The sequence below is a fragment of the Dendrobates tinctorius genome, unplaced genomic scaffold, assembly GCF_039654945.1.
Source record: "Dendrobates tinctorius isolate UK_male_01 unplaced genomic scaffold, ASM3965494v1 ptg000029l, whole genome shotgun sequence".
Lineage (NCBI taxonomy): Eukaryota > Metazoa > Chordata > Amphibia > Anura > Dendrobatidae > Dendrobates > Dendrobates tinctorius.
This window is the reverse complement of record NW_027361697.1, coordinates 50,347,889-50,371,971: the sequence shown is the minus strand read 5'-3', so window position 1 is coordinate 50,371,971 and position 24,083 is coordinate 50,347,889. Positions and strand designations below refer to the sequence as shown.

Sequence of the window (24,083 nt, the reverse complement as noted above, 5' to 3'; positions counted from 1 at the left end):
TTTCCCTATGAATATAATATATATACGTTTTCAATGTAATGATAAAAAGTTAATAAAAATTATTGAAAAACAAAAAAATATATACAGTGGGGGAAATATGTATTTGATCCCTTGCTGATTTTGTAAGCTTTCCCACTGACAAAGACATGATCAGTCTATAATTTTAAGGTAAGGTTAATTTTAACATTGAGAGATAGAATATCAAAAATAAAATCCAGAAAATCACATTGTATAAATTATATATATTTATTTGCATTTTGCAGTGAGAAATAAGCAGGTGACATGAGAAGTCTCTGAAGCGATCCCAGATGGAATAGAAGAAATGTCTCTTGAATAAAATGGCAGTTCCTGGCTTTTCCCGGCGCGGGCTTTCAGTCCTGGTACATGGTGTTGCACGGGGAGTAGAAGATGTAAAAACAAGTGGGCCACAAAGTTTCGGAGAGGAGGCCGCCGAAGGGCCCACGTAGTCAGCGAGTTGCGCGTGGTCTGTTTGGTAACGATTGTTAGGCACTGCGAAGGGTGCTGTCAAGTCAGAGTTCTCAGGTATGGAAGTCTGCCAGAAGCTCGGCTCTCTCTCAACCCAGGCTGTGCCCATAGAGGTGGTTAAGCTGCGGCATAGGCCTGCTGATTGGCAGGGAACCGTGGCGACGGAGTCAACCTTCTCCTTGTGTTTTTTCTGTCTCCCCACCAGAAGTTCCCCTTTTGCGCGCTCAGCTCCTTTTATCCCTACCCCGCCACCTGCAGTCAGGTGCAAAGATCTGCTCTGGCCAGAAAGTGCTTCACCCCTCAACAATGGTCACAGCCCCTATGGTTCCAGCCCAGACCCACAAGAAGCTGCCCTAGCCTGGTCCATCTCACTACATCCTCACATGGCCTAAAAAAGACCTCACAGCGCTCGGATCAATGTTATTCTATGGAGCAGTTCAGATAACACCATTCTCTTCGGTACTTTGGATGAGACTCGCTTTCTCAAGCCTATGGGTGTGCAAAAAATCAGTACATTATGTTTTCCATCCAATTTTTAAGGACACATTGGTCTTGTAAAGATTATTTACTGCTGAATTATAACACAGAAGCCAAACGGATGGAAAAAAGTCCGCACAGACAACGTAAGGATAATATACAGGGATGTGACAAAAAGGATAAAAATAATAACTTAAAACAATTAATAAGAAATTTACTAGAAAGGTTAATGGTATCATCATAGAATTCTTAAATTCTGGACAGGATATTCAAGATGCGGATAATTCCGCACTCCTCCAAAATCAGGCAAGGGAACCACTGGGTTCAGAAGAGTTGCATACTTCATTCAGGCCTATAAAACTACGTGTTTCGTGGACGTCCTGGCTATGGCAATGTACCTGAGGAAGTGGACAGGACGTCCACGAAACGCATAGTTTTATAGCCCTGAATAAAGTATGCAACTCTTCTGAACCCAGTGGTTCCCTTGTCTGATTTTGGAGGAGCGCTGAATTATCCGCATCTTGAACATCCTGTCCAGAATTTCTTGAAGATCCGTCGTGGGTCCGGTGCACTCTGCAGCCCTCCTGACAAATTCATTATATTTATTGTGCATACTCACAACATTCAAAGGTGAGAATTTTACCTTATAATCCACTGTTTATTGGGTAACTGCGCTATTGTGCCCCTTTCTTTATCGTTCATAGAATTCTTAGACATTTCAGTCTCTATAATTAACAATGAAATCATCACTAAAAACTACAGAAAACTAATCTTTCTTTGCAGTAAGAAAGTGCCCATCCTCCACATGTAAAAAATACATTTCATACAGTCAGAGGCGTAGCTAGGATTTTGGTTCAGGGGGGACGAAACTTCTGAGTGGACCCCTAACCAGAGAACCTCAGCAGATGACCACGCTGTTGCCAAAAATAATCTATACATAAAAAGACCAGTATTGATATTACCGCCATATGGTCAGTGGAAAATAATACCAGTCCTACAGAACATATAATAGATTACAGCAGAGTTACAGATAATGACATACCACTGACGTTATTTCTGATGGAACCGTTCACTTTTCACGTCTTTTCCATCTGGCCCAGGCCGACATGACAACTCCTACAGCCAGGACTCGGCTGCAGAGAATACAACAAAGACACATTTCACTTCTCATATTTTCAGCACTGTCACCAATTGGACTGTCCTCAACCTGCACAAACTGCTCATCCTGCTGATACCCCAATACTGAGCTGCTGCTGCCGTATGTGCCCCTATTACTGCACCTGATACCCCAATACTGAGCCGCTGCTGTCGTATGTGTCCCTATTACTACACCTGATACCCCAATACTGAGCCGCTGCTGCCGTATGTGTCCCTATTACTGCCCCTGATACCCAATACTGAGCCGCTGCTGCCGTATGTTTCCCTATTACTGCACCTGATACCCCAATGCTGAGCTGCTGCTTCTGTATGTGTCCCTATTACTGCACCTGATACCCCAATACTGAGCCGCTGCTGACATATGTGTCCCTATTACTGCACCTGATACCCCATTACTGAGCTGCTGCTGCTGTATGTGTCCCTATTACTGCACCTGATACCCCAATACTGAGCCGCTGCTGCCGTATGTGTCCCTATTACTGCACCTATTGTGTGGTTCTGTGTGACCTTTAAATTCTAAAGCAACTCTCTAGAAAATAGTAATGTCGGGTGCAAGTGCCCTAGAAAACAGGGCCCACACTTTGGTCCCTAGAATTTAATATTGCCCTGTCTGTGCCCCTTTGACAGTCACAGTAACCCAAGTTCCCCTGTAACACCAAGTGCCCACTTCACATTTAATAATGTCCCAAGTCTCCCCCTTGTACAGCTCCTCTATACACAGTATAATGCCCCCTCACTGTATATATACTGACCCCTTAATATCCCCAAACTATTTAATGGCTCCAACACTGTATGATGGCCCCGTCACTATAATCCCCACACTGTATGATGGCCACCTAGACAGCATCCATATCATAATACACCAGATAGTCCTCAATATAGTATAATGCACTCCCCATAGGCAGAGTGTATAGTATAATGCACTCCCCATAGGCAGCCTCTATATTAGAATGCACTCCCCATAGGCAGATTCTATATTATAATGCACCCCCATAGGCAGCCTATTATAATGCACTCCCCATAGGCAGTCTATTATAATCAACTCCTCATAGCCAATGTATAGCACAAAAACCCATAAAAGTAAAAAAATGGCACAACTCACTACAATAATTAGCCACATAAGAAAAAAACAGTATAACATGCCAGTAAAATTAATTCTACTTTATTCAATGAATTTGTAATAAAAATAGTACACAAAACATCAATTCACAATTTCAAGGTCACTACTGAAACATCATAGGAGTCAACAACGCCATAAGCCCTACCTACTTGTTATGCAAATCAGTGCATGTAATATTTCACAGACATAGCCAAAGAAAATTCCACATTGGCTTAGTATTGGCTGTCAGTATAAGACTACTATTGTGTTGCCTAAAAATGGCTGCTGCGATGATAAAAATATTGTTAAAAGCACTTGCATAAGTATGTGGTCTGCTTATGCGGTCTGCTTAGGCGAACCTCCTGACGAAGAAATGAAACGCGCGTTGGGGCGCTTGTGGAGGACTGCATAAACAGACCACATACATATGTAAGTGCTTTTTTTTATACTAGATCATCTAATTATGTCAAACTTAGTCCTGCAGCAGCCGATGACATCTTCGCTTACACTCTGGCTGATGATGTCATAATGGTGATGATGTCACAATACTAGGTGATTGTTAGGTTAAAGATTCCGATGTCACTTTTCTTACTTTACCTTCAGCTTTTGGAGAGTGAAGACGACTTTTGCGCACTTAGCAAATTCATTATTATTGATATTAACTTATCATGGGACGAAAAAGGAAGTGTGGTGAAAAGAATAAGAGACGTGCTAAAAAAAGATGCACGGAAGAGAGTTTTTCCCAGAGAGGAGTAACTTCTCAGGACATTGTACAGGACGTACCTGTTGAGAATACAGATGATCCCTGTACATCATCTTCTGGACATCCTCCAGAGAATAAGACCCTTAAAAAGGGGAAAAAAAGAGGGAACACATCTCCTGAGAAAGGAGATGAAACCCCAAATAAGAGAGGAAGAAGCTCTCACATCCATCAAGAGAGAGTTGAAAATCAAAGTTGTAGAGAACAACTTAAGAGAAAGAGGACATCTGACACTGAGACCACCACAAAGAGAAGACGTGAGAGTGACAAATCCATCGATCAAGCTCCAGAAGGTAAAGTCTATAGTCATTTAGTCATTTATGTGTGTATGTGTGTATGTCCGTGATAGGCATCCGTACCGTCGCAGCTACAGCCACAAAATTTGGCACAGTCACACGTCTGGACCCTGAGAGCGTCCTAAGCTATGTTGTGAGGTGAAATTTTAACCCTGTGCGTTCCAATTCACCAAACAATTTTGCCCCTATCTACATACTGGGGGAAAAAGTGTGTGCGTCAAGCCCCGCCCCTCATTGTGATGTTATAATGCCCCTATTTGCATACTGGGGAAGCAGTGTGTGCGTATTAAGCCCTGCCCCTCATTATGATGTCACAATGGTTGCCATGGCGACGCTGATGTCATCAAAGGTTGCAAGCCCTGCCGCCGCTCATTATGATGTCATAATGGTTGACTATGGAGTGGAGGATGTGTGATGAGTATATGGACACCGGACTATGGGATGGAGGATATGTATGATGGGTATATGGGAACGGGACTATGGAATGGAGGATGTGTGATGGGTATATGGGCACTGGACTATGGGATGGAGGATATGTATGACTGGTATATGGGCACGGGACTATGGGATGGCGGATATGTATATGGGCACGGGACTATGGGATGGAGGATGTGTGATGGGTATATGGGCACTGGACTATGGGATGGAGGATATGTTTGACGGGTATATGGGCACGGGACTATGGGATGGTGGATATGTATATGGGCACGGGACTATGGGATGGAGGATGTGTGATGGGTATATGGGCACTGGACTATGGGATGGAGGATATGTTTGACGGGTATATGGGCACGGGACTATGGGATGGTGGATATGTATATGGGCTCGGGACTGTGGGATGGAGGATGTGTGATGGGTATATGGGCACTGGACTATAGGATGGAGGATATGTATGACGGGTATATGGGCACGGGACTATGAGATGGCGGATATGTATGATGGGTATATGGGCATGGGACTATGAGATGAAGGATGTGTGATGGGTATATGGGCACTCGACTATGGGATGGAGGATACGTATGATGGGTATATGGGCACGGGCCTATGGGATCGTGGATATGTATGATAGGTATATGGGCACGGGACTATGGGATGGAGGATAATTATAATTTTCTATAACTAACCACATTTAGTTACTATGGCCGGGCAGTGCCAGGCACTTCAGCTAGTTTTATATAAAGTGTTCATTTATTTTACAAAATGTAACCTAATGACATAATCTTGTCCCGTACATACTACCGTGTACATCAGAGCTTTCCACCTTCTATACTTAAGGCTCTCCAGCCAGAACATGGTGGTAACCAGGTTTCTCATGGTTCAAAGCTCATGATAGATTTTTAAAAAATTGCCAATTTATTGGAGCATTATATATGAGTGATTAATTGTTAGTTCTTATATCTGTTTTCTGTTCTAGGTGTAATCGGTGCTCAGACCACCAGCCCTTCAGAGCAAGTGACTGCCTGTTTTTCCCTGGAGAGTTTAATCTTTACCAGGAAGCTTGGAGAAGGCAGTTTTGGGAAGGTGATGCTGGCGACACATCAACCCAGCGGACTTCAGCTGGCGGTCAAGATGGTTAAGAAGAGAGAATTGTTGGAAAATGCTAAAGACACCGTCCGCATAGAGAGAGATGTCCTGGAAATCACTGAAGACAGTAGATTCTTCACACATGCCTATGGCACCTTCCAGACAGCGGTAAGAGACTCCTCACATTCTAGGAATTCTCTCCTTTCTCCCCATCATGTCCATTTGCTTCCATCAGATTGCAAATTCAATCTTTGTCTGTAAATGAAGAGACCTGCTGCATGCTCTGTGTGCCTGTATGTCCTGGGCGCCATTACTGATGGCTATCATTAGAGGATTTTGACTTAGTTGTCACCCTGGACACCTCTCCAGTGTGTGCAGACACAAAGACATGTCTTCTGAACATACAGTATAGGTCCTAGAACCATAGTAAATGTTATCAGGATGGATAAAATCTGCATTATTTACCATAATCTTCCCTCTTCTCGCACAGGACTTTGCATTTTATGCCATGGAATATCTGAGTGGTGGCGAGTTGACTGCATTTATCAAAAGCAGAGCCCCCCTGGATGTCTGCACGACCAGGTAAGAGAGCAGCCGCTCTGTGATATCTGTGGCCGCTGTCTCCCCTAATAGTTATTAGTGGTTCAGTAGAACAATTAATGCTGATAGGAGTTTTTTCTTCCTTATTAGGTTCCTTGCAGCAGAAATCTTGAGTGGAATAGAGTTTCTCCACAGTCGTGGGATTATTCACCGGTAATAAGTCATTTCTTGTTTTATACAAGGGAAAGATTTACTATGGGAAATAGTTAACTGTGCCAGAATTGTGGTGTTATTTAGCCAAAAATATGGTGAACATGATGTGTACCACATTTATGAAGTGTTTTAGACGCTTTTGGGGCTCACTTGAAGAGGGGACAAGGCTTTTATGGAAATGGGAATAGTTTGATAGGAATCCATGTGGCTTACAATGTCACAACATGCAACTAAACTGTAATCAGATTTTTGTGAAAAATTCTTGGCTCTAAGTAATGAAAACAATAGTGGTGTAACATCAGACAAAAATCTCTGAAGTTGCTCCTAAATTGTCACACAGCCACTGTGATGATTTGGCGTGTTTTCAGAAAGCCTGGTATATGTCTACACAAGATAGGATTAGTGAATCTGTCCCCCAATGTTTAGTGAGTGGTCCTGTGAAGCCCCCACAGCAACCCAAGCACGACAGCTGATCTATATCTGACTCACAGAACTATTTTTCTTTCTTTTATTAAGGGATTTAAAACCAGACAACATTCTTCTGGACGGTGATGGACACGCTAAGATTGCTGATTTCGGCCTTGCTGCTATGAATGTATTTGGTTCTCAGAAGATCAGAGTTTTTTTCGGCACTCCTGGCTATATGGCTCCTGAGGTGACTATATGACTACTAATAACTCTTATTATACACCTGCAATTCTCACTTAATGTGTAGCTTGTGGAATCACAGATCTATCATCACATCAGCCCTCATTTACTAACGCTATCTAATAGATGTACTGTGTAAGGGCCCCCATACATATTAGACTAAAGTCAGCCAAACTGACCAATATCAGAAGGATCAGCCTAGGGCAGCACGGTGGCTCAGTGGTTAGTACTACAGTCTTGCAACGCTGGGGTCTTGGGGTCAAATCCCACCAAGGACAATACCATGTTTGTGTGGGTTTCTCTGGTTTCCTCCCACACTCCAAAGACATACTGATAGGGAAAGTACTGTACGTAAAGCACTGCAGAATAAGATAGCGCTGTATAAGAAAAGCATAATAAAAAAACAAAACAGTTTAATGTGTACTGGGGCTTCTCGATTTGAGAGGTAGCTATCAACTAAATGATCTTTTGGCCGACATGTCCTATGTATGGGGGCTTAGGTGTGGAAAAACACTACCAGTAAACATGGACCACGGTAGTTTTCTGTCTCCCAGGATGAACAATGTACAAACTTACTCTTCTAATCTTATATTTCCACAGATGATTCGTCGACAGCCCTTTAATTACACGGTCGACCTGTTTGCTTTTGGGATCATAGTCTTCCAAATGGCCACAGGATCTTACCCGTTTTACTCTGGTCAGTGTTCTCGAAGGATTGCCCGTTCAGTGAAATGTGATAAACCTTGCTATCCGCACAGCATGGATTCTCAGCTCAGGGATGTCATAGAGAGAGTGAGTAAATAGACACTTCTACCTGGAGACATAGGAAGGATAGACCAGTCAGGAGATTTGATAATACACTGTACATTTCATCACCACTGTGTTGGGTATTTCAGCTTTGTCCAATAGAAGGAATTGGGACAATGCTGGAGCCCTGGGACAGCCTCTCCTAAGTGTGCAGTGTTCTTATCTACAGGCCAGTTTATACAGTAAAGAGGCTGCGGTGCTCACCAAAACCTCTTCACACAGCTAATCATCAGCTTTATTGGGTATCTGCCCCTAACTGATCGACTACTGATGGCCTATCCTGTACTATCCTATCCTGTACTACCCTGCCCTGTACCATCCTATCCTCTTTCATCCTGTCCTGTTCTATCCTGTCCTGTACTATCATATCCTGAACTATCCTGTCCTCTATTATCCTGTCCTGTACCATCCTGTCCTGTACCATCCTGTCCTGTATTATCCTGTCCTGTTCCATATTATCCGATCCTGTCCTGTACTATCATGTCCTGTCCTGTACTATTCTATCCTGTCCTATCCTGTACTATTCTATCCTGTCCTGTACTATCCTGTACCATCCCGTCCTGTACCATCCTATCTCATCCTGTATTATCCTGTACTATTCTATCCTGTCCTGTACTATCCTATCCTATCCTGTACCATCCTGTCCTGTACCATGCCGCCCTGTATTATCCTGTCCTGTACCATCCTCTCTCGCCCTGTATTATTCTATCCTGTCCCATATTATCCGATCCTATCATGTACTATTCTATCCTGTCCTATCCTATCCTATCATATTTATTTCTAGCAATGGCTGTTTTAAGAAATTCATCTTTCTATAAGAAAATGAGAAAATAATTCTGTTACTGTTTTTTTCTGAGATTATTTATAATATTACTTGTGATATAATAATTATTCTTATATATTTGCAGCTCTTGTGTAAAACACCAAAAAAGAGGCAAGTTGTTTGCAGCAATCTAAAAGGACATCCATTCTTCTCGCCCATAAACTGGGAGGAATTAGAGGCGGGAAGGTCCCGTCCACCATTCACAATGACACCTGTAAGTGCACAGCGTTATTTTATTACAATGTCACTTCCTCGCCTGTGTAATGTGATAATGTGTGTAAGAAATACTCAAATAATGAGTAACAATTCTACATAGTGTAGGGCAGAATGTGTTTATCCTCCCCGGCTGGTAAATGGGTGGAATTACAGAATGTGGCAGGATGGACTGGCTTTTACATATTTCTCAAAAGTGTAATTATTGTCCCCAATTCTTCAGAAGACCATTTAGTGACTAACTTGGATCTGTTAGGCTGCGTTCACACTGTGCATTTTTTTCTACGAAAAAGAGCCATAATGCTCTGGACATTTGTTGGGGAAAAAACACAACAAAAATATGCAGTATTGTTGACAATGCGTCAAAAGAACCCAATGTGGTTGCAACATGTGAACACAGCTTTATGGTGCAGTTGTAGCAGATGTGGATACCGCAGATTGCCAGGCAGCACCAGGAGTTGACTTGTTCTCAAGCTGCAGGTGACGATGCATCATGGTGATTAGCAGTAATCGGCACACGGTTACCACGGCTCATCCACAATCTGTACAGGTGCCCTCGGGAGGGGACGGATATAATTAAATACCTAATGAATTAACCAGACTGATTTGTCTTTCTTCTATAGATCCCAGTTCTAGAAACCAGCACACATATTGAATTTCACCAAGCGATGTCTGACACTGAAGCTCAGAAACCACCTATAACACCGGAGGACCAGCAGCTGTTCTGTGGCTTCTCTTACATCAGCAACAGGTGGAAGAGCATTGAAAGCCGCAGCCATGACAGCATTGGGAATATAACGCAGTCCCCTCGCCCAATACCTGACTGGCTCAGGAAGGGCAGTGAAAGCCGCAGCAATGACAGCATTGGAAATATAATGCAGTCCCCTCCCCCAATACCTGACGACTGGCTGAGGAAGAGCAGTGAAAGCCGCAGCAATGACAGCATTGGAAATATAATGCAGTCCCCTCCCCCAATACCTGACGACTGGCTGAGGAAGAGCAGTGAAAGCCGCAGCAATGACAGCAATGGGAATATAATGCAGTCCCCTCCCCCAATACCTGACGACTGGCTGAGGAAGAGCAGTGAAAGCCGCAGCAATGACAGCATTGGAAATATAATGCAGTCGCCTCCCCCAATACCTGACGACTGGCTGAGGAAGAGCATTGAAAGCCGCAGCAATGACAGCATTGGGAATATAACGCAGTCCCCTCCCCCAATACCTGACGACTGGCTGAGGAAGGGCAGTGAAAGCCGCAGCAATGACAGCATTGGAAATATAATGCAGTCGCCTCCCCCAATACCTGACGACTGGCTGAGGAAGGGCAGTGAAAGCCGCAGCAATGACAGCATTGGGAATATAACGCAGTCCCCTCCCCCAATACCTGACGACTGGCTGAGGAAGGGCAGTGAAAGCCGCAGCAATGACAGCATTGGAAATATAATGCAGTCCCCTCCCCCAATACCTGACGACTGGCTGAGGAAGAGCAGTGAAAGCCGCAGCAATGACAGTATTGGGAATATAACGCAGTCCCCTCCCCCAATACCTGACGACTGGCTGAGGAAGAGCAGTGAAAGCCGCAGCAATGACAGCATTGGAAATATAATGCAGTCGCCTCTCCCAATACCTGACGACTGGCTGAGGAAGAGCAGTGAAAGCCGCAGCAATGACAGCATTGGAAATATAATGCAGTCCCCTCCCCCAATACCTGACGACTGGCTGAGGAAGAGCAGTGAAAGCCGCAGCAATGACAGCATTGGGAATATAACGCAGTCCCCTCCCCCAATACCTGACGACTGGCTGAGGAAGGGCAGTGAAAGCCGCAGCAATGACAGCATTGGAAATATAATGCAGTCGCCTCCCCCAATACCTGACGACTGGCTGAGGAAGGGCAGTGAAAGCCGCAGCAATGACAGCATTGGGAATATAACGCAGTCCCCTCCCCCAATACCTGACGACTGGCTGAGGAAGAGCAGTGAAAGCCGCAGCAATGACAGCATTGGAAATATAATGCAGTCGCCTCCCCCAATACCTGACGACTGGCTGAGGAAGGGCAGTGAAAGCTGCAGCAATGACAGCATTGGAAATATAACGCAGTCCCCTCCCCCAATACCTGACGACTGGCTCAGGAAGAGCAGTGAAAGCTGCAGCAATGACAGCATTGGAAATATAACGCAGTCCCCTCCCCCCAATACCTGACTGGCTCAGGAAGGCGTGGACCTGGTTGTGGTCTGAAGAAACAGGCAGGGTCTGTAGGAATCCCGCCCCTGCATTCTTCTATCCTCTCTGTTGCATATCAGGGACCATAGTCTACTGCATTCTCATCTGGCTGGCAGGCTACTTGGAGAGGTAGGACCATCATACTACAGGACGGCACGGTGGCGCAGTGATTAGCACTGTTAGCGAGCAGCACTGTGGTCTTCGATGTAAATCTGGGACTCCATCTGCACAGAGTTTGTATGTTCTCCCCGTGTCTGTGTGGGTTTTCTCCGGGTACTCCGGTTTCCTCCCACAACTCAAAACATACTGCTAGGAGAAAAAAATAAAATTATTAATTATTGAACATCATCATCCTGTATCTCATGTAATTCTGTAATTATTACCAGTGAGTGATCTATAGAAAGGTGGTAACACTGCACATTGTCATGAGTTTCATATATTACTACGTGTGCTATGAGGATTTTATTCAGCTGTATATGTACAGCGGATGTTGGTTGCCTTTTAACAGCAGAGGTTAAGTGACCTTATTCCTCAGCGCTGCTTTTTAATGTCCCTCAGAAATAAGTCAATAGCAACCCCATTGTTGGAAATACTTGGGGGTTTCAGTTACTGGGGGTAGCTGAGACCCTGGAGAACACAATCAGGGATGTTTTTTACCGGTTTTCTGTTACATAATCACCATTATTCACTGAATAACATTGATCACATAAAAAAGTAAAGTCTGATTTAAAAATCATTTTTCTTTCCTCTGCCATGATCTAACATGTCAGATGAGAGAGAAATGATGTCCTTAGGCTCACCATAGCACCCTAGTACCAGCGACACCATTCGCTTCCTCCTCCTCTTCCTGAAGCAAAATGACTTCATTGCGAGGCGCACGTCAGTTAATGATCAGCCGGCGGCACCCAACAACATCAGAGATATTCTCTATTGGTCCCTGACTTTTGATAAATGTGATAGATCCTTTCAAAGTGATCAAAAGTCCAATATTTGTTATCCCCCTAGTAAGATTAAATTTGTTCATTTTTGTTTTAATTTTATAATTTTGATTTCTTTCTTTCTTTGCTTTTAGCCAGGGATTAGGGATAACTCCTTATGGTTGGGGTAGGGTTGGGTTTAGGGTTAGAGTTGGACTTAGCATTAGGGTTGGGCTTAGGGTTAGGATTTAAAGTTAGGGTTCATTCCAAGGTTTAAAAAAATTTAAAAAAAATAAAATTAAAAAATTAATACTGTTACAATAGGTCTACTTTTGTTAGATTAGGTTAGTTTTTATTGTTACTCATTCATATAAAATAAAATGATGGCGGGCAGAATGGTTACCGAGGTGCAGCGGTACAACCCTGCTTTGCTTAGCATTAGGGTTAGGCTTAGGGTTAGAATTTAAAATTAAGGTTCATTCAAAAGTTAAAAAAAATCATAAAAGAAATAACATTAAAAAATTATTACTCTTACATTAGGTCTACTATTGTTAGATTACTTTCGGGAGTCAAATGAAATCTGATTCTGAAGTAGAACAGTTTTCAGACAGTGATGGCTCCTCTTCCTCCACAAGATCCCACAGCCCGATGGTAGTAGATTTAGTGGTCACTGTTGAATCATCAGAGGCAGGGCCAAATTCTGCAGTCCTCCCTCCATTGTGGTATGCCGACAATGCATTTTTCACTCAAACTCATCCTTTTTTAGCAGCCCCTGGAATAAAATTAGATGTCACCAATTTTACCCTCCAAAAGCCCACATCCTTTCATTCCATTCATAGATCCATTCCCCACAAATGTCCCTGAAATAAAAACATATTTGGGCCTTACTCTCAATATGGGTTTAGTACACTCTCTATTCCTACTGGGCTACAGAATCTGTTTTCAGTATCACCGTATTCTCTGGAGCCATATATGAAGCCCTAACGAAATTCCTTCATTTTAGTGATAAATGCTAAGGCCCAAAGGAAATGACCCCACCTACAATCGCCTTAAATTGTGACCCCTAATTTCCCTCATAAAAGAATCATTCCTAAATTCCTATATCCCAGAGGAAAATGTTGCAGTCTAAGAGTCCCTCATGAATTTCAAGGGCCATTTGTCATTCCGCCAATTTATTCCCTCCAAGTGCTCCAAATACGTTGTAAAATTATGCAAAATGTGCGAGAGGACATCAGGGCACATGTGTACCTATCTAATTTACAAAGATAGGGACGGTCAAATTAACCCATCAAACTTCCCCCAGACAATTAGCATCCCAGGTAAAATTATCTGGGAACTAATGACACCATTTCTTCACCAAGAGTACCACATGTACACTGACAATTACTCCAAAAACTAGTGCAATAAAATTTGACGTGTGAATGTAAAAAAAAAAATATGAACGTGACACTGTAAAAAATGCAAATTGTAATTTTTCAAACTTGTGTTGCATAAAATTGCATAAAACATGTGGTATCAAACTACTCACTACCTCCCTAGATAAATAGATTAGAGCAGGGGTGGGCAATTAATTTTACCAAGGGGCCACGAGAAACTGGCACTGCTGAGGAGGGCCGAACAAATTGGCTGAACTTAAAGGGTAGGTCTGAAACCAAAGGTGAATTTCATATTAAATGTATTCAGTGCAATAATCTAATCTTGTTTTCTAATATACTTCAAAGAAAAATCCCCTAACGTACCCTCTACATTCTGACTACCAGTCTCTTTTTTTTAACGTCTCATGACATTTTGTTTGAGATTCACCAGTACATGCTGGGATACTCGATTGAGCTGTCATCTGGGGGCAGACGCTGCGGTCACTTCCACAGCCTCTGCATCCTCTGAAATTAGGCGCCATCAGTGATGTCTGTTTTGGAGGTTCGGCTAGTCCTGCTAAACTGATAATGCGTTGGATGTAAATTGTGACGCATACTCAGTATGAGCTCCCTGTGCTATATTCCTTTGAATGCACAGTGACAGTGCGCTCCCTTACTGGTTCTTAAGAGGTAAGATGACCCGGCAGGGACCAGTCCAGTCTCTGAAACAGATGACGCTTCTTTTCATGGTGGGGAAAGCAGCTGTGGCAGTGACCGCAGCCTCTGCCCCCTGATGATATCCCATGTGAGAGTCCCAATATGAAATGGAATTCTTAAACAAAATGTCATTAGAAGTTTAAAAAAAGAAAAACACAAGCAGACAGGAAGTTAGAGTAGAGAGGGAAAGGTAGAAATTTTTTTAACTGAAATATATTAGAAAAGTGATTAGATTATGAATTAATTTTAGTATGAAAGTCACCTTTGGTTTTGGATCACCCTTAATTCTGCATAATATTAATTTTGTCACTTTACAAAAAGCAGTTGCTTATGTGATGAAGTTTACATGAGCGTATAAAAAAAAAATCGTTTTTTTCATTTAGAAATAGACGATTTTCCATCTGTATTGTCATCCGTATGGCATCCATTTTAGACATCAGAAGTGAATAAAATTTTAAAGAAGAAATAGTATCCTGTGTTAGTAATGGAAATGTATTCGTAATAATCGGATGCTATATGGATGATTCATATGGGATCCTATTTTTTTTTATTTTTGCACACCCATAGACTTCAACAGGCGAGTCTGCTCCGAAATACAGAAGAGACCGGTGGGCACTGTGACGTTTCTCACAGACATCTTCAAGCTGTAATCTAAATACCACAATTCCATAACATTGCTCCTAGAGCTCTGTCTGAGGTCGGGCTTTTTTTTTTTTCATAGACAGCACTTGGACAAATATTACACTTGTGTGAACATAGCCTGACAATACTTGTTGCAATAAAGCTTATCGTAAAACGTAATAGCAGCTGATCAAGCAATAAACATGGGAAAAAGTTTTTATCCCACCTCTACTCCACATGCAGAGATCCACATCACATATGGGCAGGAGCTGACCGGCAGGGGGTGGGAATCCTTACTGCAGTCTATGGAGTGGATGTGACAAGCCAGAAATCACAGGGGGGCACTATCAATTTGGTCTACGCTCACATTGATTTGTTTTTTTGGTCAATTATTTACACTGAGTAGGTGTTTTTTATTACTATAATTAAAATAAAATTGTTTTTAAGGGATTATATGCTCAGACGTGATTATTACTCCCAAGTCTGTATATGACATTGTTCGCATACCCCTAAGGTGTCTAAACAGCAGAAATCATTCAAAGTCACCCTATGTTGTAAACTACACCTCTGAAGGATTCTATTCAGGGGAATAGTGAGCATTTTGAACCCACAGGTACTACACAGAATTACCGTATTTTCCGCTTTGTAATACGCACTTTTTTCCCCCCAAACTTGGGGGGAAAATGGGGGTGCGTCTTACAAAGAGGATATACATTACCAGGTGTAGGCTGCAGGGGTGTCCGGCTGTCAGTCGGCGCTGTGGGTGTCTCCGGGTGCCCAGCCATGTCTCCGGTTCCAATCCCGGGGCTCTGGCGACATTTTGCGACAGGCCAGAGCCCCGGGGCTCCCTCTTGGTACCCTCTGATTTGGGCTCCGGCAATATGGCGGCTGCCGCCGGGGCAGAGCATGCACTGATGGTGATCTCGGGACAGATCTCGCCGAAATCTCATCTCTCGAGATCTCAGTCCCGAGATCACCATCAGCGCATGCGCCGCCCCCGGCCGCCATATTGCCGGAGCCCAAAACAGACGGAACCGAGAGGGAGCCCCGGGGCTCTGGCCTGTCGCAAAATGTCGCCAGAGCCCCGGGATTGGAACCGGAGACACCGCTGAGCAAGTGGAGACATGGATGGGCACCCGGAGACACCCACAGCGCTGACGGACACCCGGTAAATGTGGGCAGAGCCCCGGGCTGCTGCACAGACCCCCCTGGCAGCAGTACAGCCCCCCTGGCAGCAGCGCAAGCCCCCCTGGTAGCAGCATGAACTCCCCTGGCAGCAGCACAAGCCCCCCCTGGTAGCAGCATGAGCCCCCCTGGCAGCAGTACGAGCCCCCCTGGCAGCAGCATGAGCCCCCCTGGTAGCAGCATGAGCCCCCCTGGTAGCAGCATGAGCCCCCCTGGCAGCAGTACAGCCCCCCTGGCAGCAGCGCGAGCCCCCCTGGTAGCAGCACGAGCCCCCCAGTCAGCAGCACGAGCCCCCCTGGCAGCAGCGCGAGCCCCCCTGGCAGCAGCATGAGCCCCCTGGTAGCAGCACGAGCCCCCCTGGCAGCAAAATGCACATCGGAGCACCATCTCATCCCTTCCTGTGGCCTGCAGTATCACCCCACTCCTGCCTCCTCCAGCAGCGACCCTGGGACCCCACTTCACCGCAACCACCACCCCCGGTAAGCAATAAGACAACTGGATTATAAGAGGCACCATCATTTTATTAAAAAAACGTTTTTTCCTATTTTTCTCCTCAAAATTTGTGGTGCGTCTTATAATCCGGAGCATCTTATAAAGCGAAAAATACGGTAGTTGACATTAAGTTGTCATATTGAAAAAGTTCATTTTTTCACACAAATCTTGCTTTACCCAAAAATTTCTCACTTTTGCAAGAGATAACACCAAAAATTGGACCTTAAAGTTTGTTACCCTTGTTCTTTTAAGCTTGACAATATCCCACATGTAATAAAAAATTCTGTTTAGACAAACAGCAGAACTTGGCATGGAAGGAGCAATTTTTGAATTTTGGAACACAAATTTGCCTGAAAGAGATGGCAAGCACCATTTCGCATTTGCAGGGCCCCTAAGGTGCCTAAACAGCAGAAACTCCTCACAAGTGACCCCATTTTGGAAACTACACCCCTCATGGATTTTATACAGGGGTCTAGCGAGCATTTTAAACCCATAGAAACTACACAGAATTTGATGACAGTAGGTTGTCATATTAAAAATGTTCATTTTTTTTCTCAAAAATCTTGATTTAGCCCCAGATTACTCACTTTTGCAAGAGATATCAAAAAGTGTACCCAAAGTTTGCTGCCCACATCCTTCTGAGTCTGTCAATACCCCACATGTACCCTCAAAGTTATGTTTGGACAAAAGGCAGAGCTCGGAAAAGAAGGGGCACAATTTGAATTTTAGTTCTATTTGGAATAGATATATTGTCATATTTGCAGAGCCTGTGTGCTTCAAGAGCAACAGAAAATTAACATAAATGTCTACTTTGCTAATTATACCCTCTAATGTATTTATCTAGGGAGGTAGTGAGTTTTTTATGCAGTTTTATACAACACAAGTTTGAAAAATTACAATTTGCATTTTTTTCACTGTCACTGCCTCAGTGACTACCGCTGACGTCACTTAGGCTGCGCCCCGCCTGACCCGTGTTGAACTGACAGCATGTGAAAATGTTCAGAAACTTTCCCACACTAATCAGTTCGTGTCCGGTCAGGAGGGGAGGCTGCACAGGCAGCTTTTCCTTCATTCCTCCGTGGTTTACAGTCAGGCCGGTCGCAATACCACCGCTCGCGGTTGTAAACTATTTAACCCCTTGAAATGGATTGCAGCGTGTGACATGACTGTACAGCGGACAGGTATGGGAAACAAATACACTCTCCATTCCTGGTTTTGCTGGCTGTAAAATACATGTTATGGAAAAGGTTGAGGTGAACCCCACAGGGGAAAATGTTTGACAGCCCAATACACAGTGCACGGGCATTTCAACTCTAGGAGAACCGCTCATTTAAATTGGGCATATTTTTTAATCAAGCCTTCCTCCACGTCTCATCATCTGCCGCCACTAGATAATCTGGGTTAGCGTGTTCCGTGCTGCTTCCTAACAAGGATGGGTTGTTTTGCGGGGCGCAAAATACTTGTTATGGAAAAGGTTGAGGTGTACCCCACAGGGGAAAATGTTTGCCAGCCCATACACTTAGTGTATGGGCATTACAAGTCTAGGAGACCTGCTCCTTTTTAATGGGACATTTCTTTTTAAGAGGCCCTCCTCCATGTTTCTTCCAAGGGGAAATTGGGGTTATTGGCGTGCATATGACTTGGTAGCAGGGCAGGCCTTGCAGTCTATGCATAAGAAAACAGATTGGGAGTACAAAATGAATAATGTGAAGTGGATTTTCCAGTGCCCATCCAGTATGTGGGTTCAAAGGCATATTGGGGTGCATATGACTTGGTAGCAGGGCAGGCCCTGCAGTCAATGCATAAGAAAAGTTTGGGATTACGAAATGAATAATATGAAGTGGATTTTCCAATGGCCATTTAATACGTGGCTTGAAAAGCTTATTGGGGTGCATGTAACTTTGGGGCAAGCCAGGCCTTTAATTCAATGCATCATTTTTTCAGGAAGCCCTCCTGTACCTCTCGTGAAAGGGGTATTGGGGTGCGTCATAATTCTTGGCAGCCCATCCACTCACTGCATAGGCAATAACAGTATAGGAGACCCACTGCTTAATAATGGCACTTTAAGAGGATTTATTCTGCCTGATGCCCCTGTAAAAATAGGCTCTGTGACTTTAAGAGTCCCTCCTTCATAAATGAAACAAGATGTGTATGCTTATGTGTCACACACCACATGGCCAGCTAGGGTTGTTAAAATGTTACAATGACATTTCCCAGTGAATGCATTTGTATTGGTTGAAAGCAATGCTAAAGTTGCAAAATGCCTCAAAACTGCTGCGTCTCAACATAGCCCAAGTGGTGGAGGAACATTTTTGTTTTGGGTTAATTATTTTGGCTTAGATACAAGTCATTAACCTGGAAAAGATGCACCTTAACATATTTCCCAGCAAAATCCATTTAGGTTTCGTTTTTCTAGGTTTTTTGGTGCACCTGTAAAAAGGGTGTGAAACTCGGACAACATTGTTTAGAGCTGTGACCTAGGAGTGAGAAATGCTTCCAGGGGCAGTTGCTATGATGTTCCCGTGTCATTTGAGCAGTGTTTCCATCATTTTCAGATGTTTTTAGACCTTAAAAGACCCCCAGGGGGATCGCGATAAAAATGCTCAGGTCTCCCATAGACTTACATTGGGCTCGTTGTTCTGTCCGAGTACCCGAGTATTCCAATTTGTTCGACCCGAGCAATGAGCACCCGAGCATTTTAGGCCATGTGCACATGATGCATTTTTCCTGCGGATCCGGATTTTACCGCGCAGAAATGCTGTAGATCCGCAAAGTGATTTACAGTACAATGTAAATCAATGCAAAAAAAAAACTGCTGTGCAGACGCTGCGTTTTTTTCCACGCGGTTTTTGTGCGGTACAAAAAAATGCAGCATGTCACTTCTTTTGTGCGGTTTTCCACCTGCTCCATTCTCCAAATCCGCAGAGGGAAAACCGCAGTGGAAAACCGCAATAAAAAAGGAAGAAATCCGCAGGAAAAATGCAGGTCATTTGACCTGCGGATTTCTTCAAATCTGCGAGGAAAAATCCGCAGGAGGAAAATCTACGTGTGCACTTAGCCTTAAGGCCCCGTCTCACTAAGCAATCTCGGTAGCGAGATCGCTGCTGAGTCACAACTTTTGTGACACAACAGCGATCTCACCAGCGAGATCGCTGTGTGTGACAGCGATCAGCGAGCGGCCCCCCTGCTGGTATCGCTGATCGCTGCAAGAAATCTCTGGACATTTCTTTGGTCGCTGGTCTCCCGCTGGCCAGCACGCATCGCTGTGTGTGACAGCGGGAGACCAGCGATCAGGTGTAAAAAAATAATAAAAAAAATAAAAAATATAGTTATTCTCACCTTCCGATGTCCCGTTCAGCCATCCTGCCTCTCTCCACGCTCCGGTCCCAGTGATCCTTTGCACGAATGACCGCGAGACTTTGTTATCCCGCGAGACCGTGACATCTCGCGGTCATTCGTGCAAAGGATCACTAGAACCGGAGCGTGGAGAGAGGCAGGATGGCTGAACGCGACGTTGGAAGGTGAGAATAACTATATTTTTTATTTTGATTCTATTTTTTACAGGATGGCAAGCGATGCCGGGCGCTCGGCATCGCTGTGCTGATGGCTGGTGAAGCTGTCTGTGTGACAGCTCATCAGCGATCACATAGCGACTTACTAGCGATCCTGACACCTTGATATCGGTGTCGGGATCGCTGGTATGTCGCTTAGTGAGACGGGGCCTTTAGTGCTCGCTCATCACTAATGCCCATTAACCATCATCAAGGTGGTCTCCGGAATTAAAATACAACTAGATAAGCCCTTTAACACTCATAAACACTAAAGCGATTGCCCAATGTCAACAAGATTGTCATTTATCTTTCCTAATGCCTCATGTACTGTACATGGCAGTATTACTGCTTGGTTAATAACAGCAGTAAGGCCCCCACAGAAGTTCACGGTGCTCTGCTGTGTTTTCATACAGTATGTACTTCATTACACACTGTATTAAACAGGTATTCTCCCTAAAAATATATTTCTAATTAAACTGCACAACAAATTTCAGGGAAGTCCTTTCCCCTGAGGAAATTTTATTGTATCTTATAGATTTTGATATGCTGAACACGAATATGTGCTCCAAAAGTCTGTATCACGTAAGGTTTTTAACCCCTTCATGACCGGAGCATTTTCGATTTTTCGCTCCCCTTCTTTCCAGAGTCATAACTTTTTTATTTTTCTGTCAATATGGCCTTGTGAGGGCTAATTTTTTGCGGGACTAGTTGTACTTTTGAATCACACCATTGGTTTTACCATGTCATGTACTCGAAAACGGGAAAAAAATTCCAAGTGCGGTGAAATTGCAAAAAAAAGTGCAATCCTACACTTGCTTTTTGTTTGGCTTTTTTGCTAGGTTCACTAAATACTAAAATTGACCTGCCAATGTGATTCTCCAGGTCATTACGAGTTCATAGACACCAAACATGTCTAGGTTTCTCTTTGATTTTTTTTATTGCTACGCCGTTTAGCGATCAGGTTAACTCTTTTTTTATTGATAGATCGGGCGATTCTGAGCGCGTCGATACCAAATATGCGTAGGTTTGATTTTTTATATTATTGTTTTATTTTGATTGGGGCGAAAGGGGGGTAATTTGAACATTTTTATTTTTTTAAACACTTTTTTTTTACTTTCGGTATGCTTCAGTAGACTCCATAGGAGGCTAAAAGCTGTCATAGCGCTGTATTGCTAAGTTTTTAACACTAAGGTTCGGATACGGCTTTAAAGAAGGCTACTACTTGCGATATAATGCAATTTTATTACAAGGTACAGAATTAAAGGAATAGTATGATTGCGTACACTTTTGTTTATTTTAAGATACAAAGGTTAAGTACATATAAAGATTGAATACATATGATTAAGTATATATAAAGATTAACTATATACAGTATACTCACATCATCAATCACCAAGAGGCTTTTAAACATCATCCATCTGGAATATCAGAGAAGCAACATCAAGACAGAGACCCCTGGAAGATTCATTACACTGCATGGGCGTCCCCACTTATGCAGGTATCAACACTGTACATGTGTACAGATATCCAAGTTGTGCTTCTGTCTCGGTCATGTTTCTCTGGCCTTATATACTAAATTACACTTATGTGTAACTTGCTTCACCCAACCCTTCCAGTGGCCAGCCTTCAAGGTCGGATGAAACAGACAACATGGTATCATCAGACAATGGGTCGTAAACCCTTACAATACAAAAGCCACATGGTTTTAGATCAGGGGTGGGGAACTTCAGGCCCCAGGGCCATTTACGGGCCCTCGATGACCTTTTATAAGGCCCCCGAGCAGATTCTCAGAGACCGCATTCTTGGGCAGGGAGCTGTTTTTTGATTGCCGTAAACGCATTAATTTCTTCTTGCTCTGTTAGCACACACACGCAGTGTTCACTACTGAACACTGAAGGGCATGCAATGAAAGATTAAGTCATGAAACCAGTGCCAGAGTCAGGATGTACTTTGTGGGCAGAGTTTGTACGGCCCCCGAAAGATGGTATAAATATCCTAATGGCCCTTGGCAGGAAAAAAGAGTCCCCACCCCTGTTTTAGATAAAACCAACACAGACAGAGGTTAAGTAAACCTTAATGTTTTACAATGACAAACATAGAAACTTAGAACTATTTGTGAAACAACAGTTCTCAACATTGTGTCACTGCGGGAGCATTGTCGGTCACATCAGAAATGCAGCTATCTAATGGTCTGACAAATCCACCACAGACAGAGATTACGTCATTGTCTGTCTGTAGCTGTTAATGTCTTACTAGAAATGCAGCTATGTAATATACAGAATTCATTCTATATATTTCAATATGGACTCAAATTAGCCATTTTTATATTCGCACTACAATCCACCCTTGGCTATTTTGAGCCAAATATTATTTATACAAGGTACCATATAAGTGTAATTTAGTATATAAGGCTGGTTTCACATTTGCGTTTTTTAGCGCTGGAAAAAAACGCATATTTGCGCATGCGTTTTTTCCCCTATATTTAACATGGGTGCGCATACCTGCGCGCTTGTAAGCACATGTATGCGATTTTCATGCGCTGCGTTTTTTTGGGGTGTGCGTTTGTATTTTCCAGACGCAGCATGTTGCATTTTTTGGCCCTGCAAAAAAGCGCATGCGCACATAGGCGCACGTTTTGCGCTAAAAATGGCCATTATAGCCTATGGATGCGCATATGTGCGCACTGGCATGCTCATGTATGCGTTTTTTTGCATATGCGGTTTTTTTTTTTAACCATGGAATTTAGGGGTTTGGGTTAGAGTTAGGGTTAGTTAAGGGGGTTTAGGGTTAGGGTTAGGGTCAGGGTCAGGGTTAGGGTTGGGGTTTGGGTCAGGGTTAGGGTTAAGTATGGTTTGGTTAAGGGTTAGGGTCAGGGTTAGGGTCAGGATTAGGGTTAAGTATGGTTTTGTTAAGGGTTAGGGTCAGGGTTAGGGTTAGGGTCAGGGTTAGGGTTAGGGTTAGGGTCAGGGTTAGGGTTAGGGTCAGGGTTAGGGTTAAGTATGGTTTTGTTAAGGATTAGGGTCAGGGTTAGGGTCAGGATTAGGGTTAAGTATGGTTTGGTTAAGGGTTAGGGTCAGGGTTAGGGTTATGGTTAGGGTCAGGGTTAGGGTTAGGGTCAGGGTTAGGGTCAGAGTTAGGGTTAAGTATGGTTTTGTTAAGGGTTAGGGTCAGGGTTAGGGTCAGGATTAGGGTTAAGTATGGTTTTGTTAAGGGTTAGGGTCAGGGTTAGGGTTAGGGTTAGGGTTAGGGTCAGGGTTAGGGTCAGGATTAGGGTTAAGTATGGTTTGGTTAAGGGTTAGGGTCAGGGTTAGGGTTAGGGTCAGGGTTAGGGTTAGGGTTAGGGTCAGGGTTAGGGTTAGGGTCAGGGTTAGGGTTAGGGTTAGGGTTAGTTAGGGTTTAGGGTTTGGGTTAGGGTTAAGTATGATTTGGTTAAGGGTTAGGGTCAGGGTTAGGGTTAGGGTCAGGGTTAGGGTTAGTAAAGTCATGGTTTGGGTAGTGTGAGGGGCCACCTAAAAATGTTGGAAAAAAACGCAAACGCGGTAAAAACGCACTAAAAACGCATACAAACGCATAAAAACGCTGCGTTTTTTTCATGCATGCTCATAAAAATGCTTGAAAAAAACGCAGCAGTTGTATGCTTTTGTATGCGTTTTTTCAATGCGTTTTTTTGCGGGAAAAACGCGCTGCAAAAAAAAGCAAGTGTGAAACTAGCCTAAGGCCAGAGAAACATGACTGAGGCAGAAGCAAAACTGGATACCTGTATGTGTACAGTGTTGATACCTGCATAAGTGGGGATGCCCGTGCAGTGTTGTAAATCTTCCAGGGGTTCTCTGTCCTGGCGTTGCTTCTCTGATATTCCAGACGGATGATGTTAAAAAGCCTCATGGTGATTGATGATGTGAGTATACTGTATATAGTTAATCTTTATATATACTTAATCATTATATGTATTCAATCTTTATATGTACTTAACCTTTGTATC

General features: G+C 43.6%; 1 long non-coding RNA gene across 1 annotated transcript; it reads right to left on the bottom strand.

Moving 5' to 3' along the window:
* Positions 1 to 227: 227 nt before the first annotated feature.
* LOC141085999 (uncharacterized) lies at positions 228 to 3,766 on the bottom strand. The gene is made up of 2 exons (XR_012231470.1): positions 2,006 to 3,766; positions 228 to 975 (listed from the first exon to the last, which is right to left on the bottom strand). It is a non-coding gene; the product is annotated as an uncharacterized lncRNA (long non-coding RNA).
* Positions 3,767 to 24,083: the final 20,317 nt, after the last annotated feature.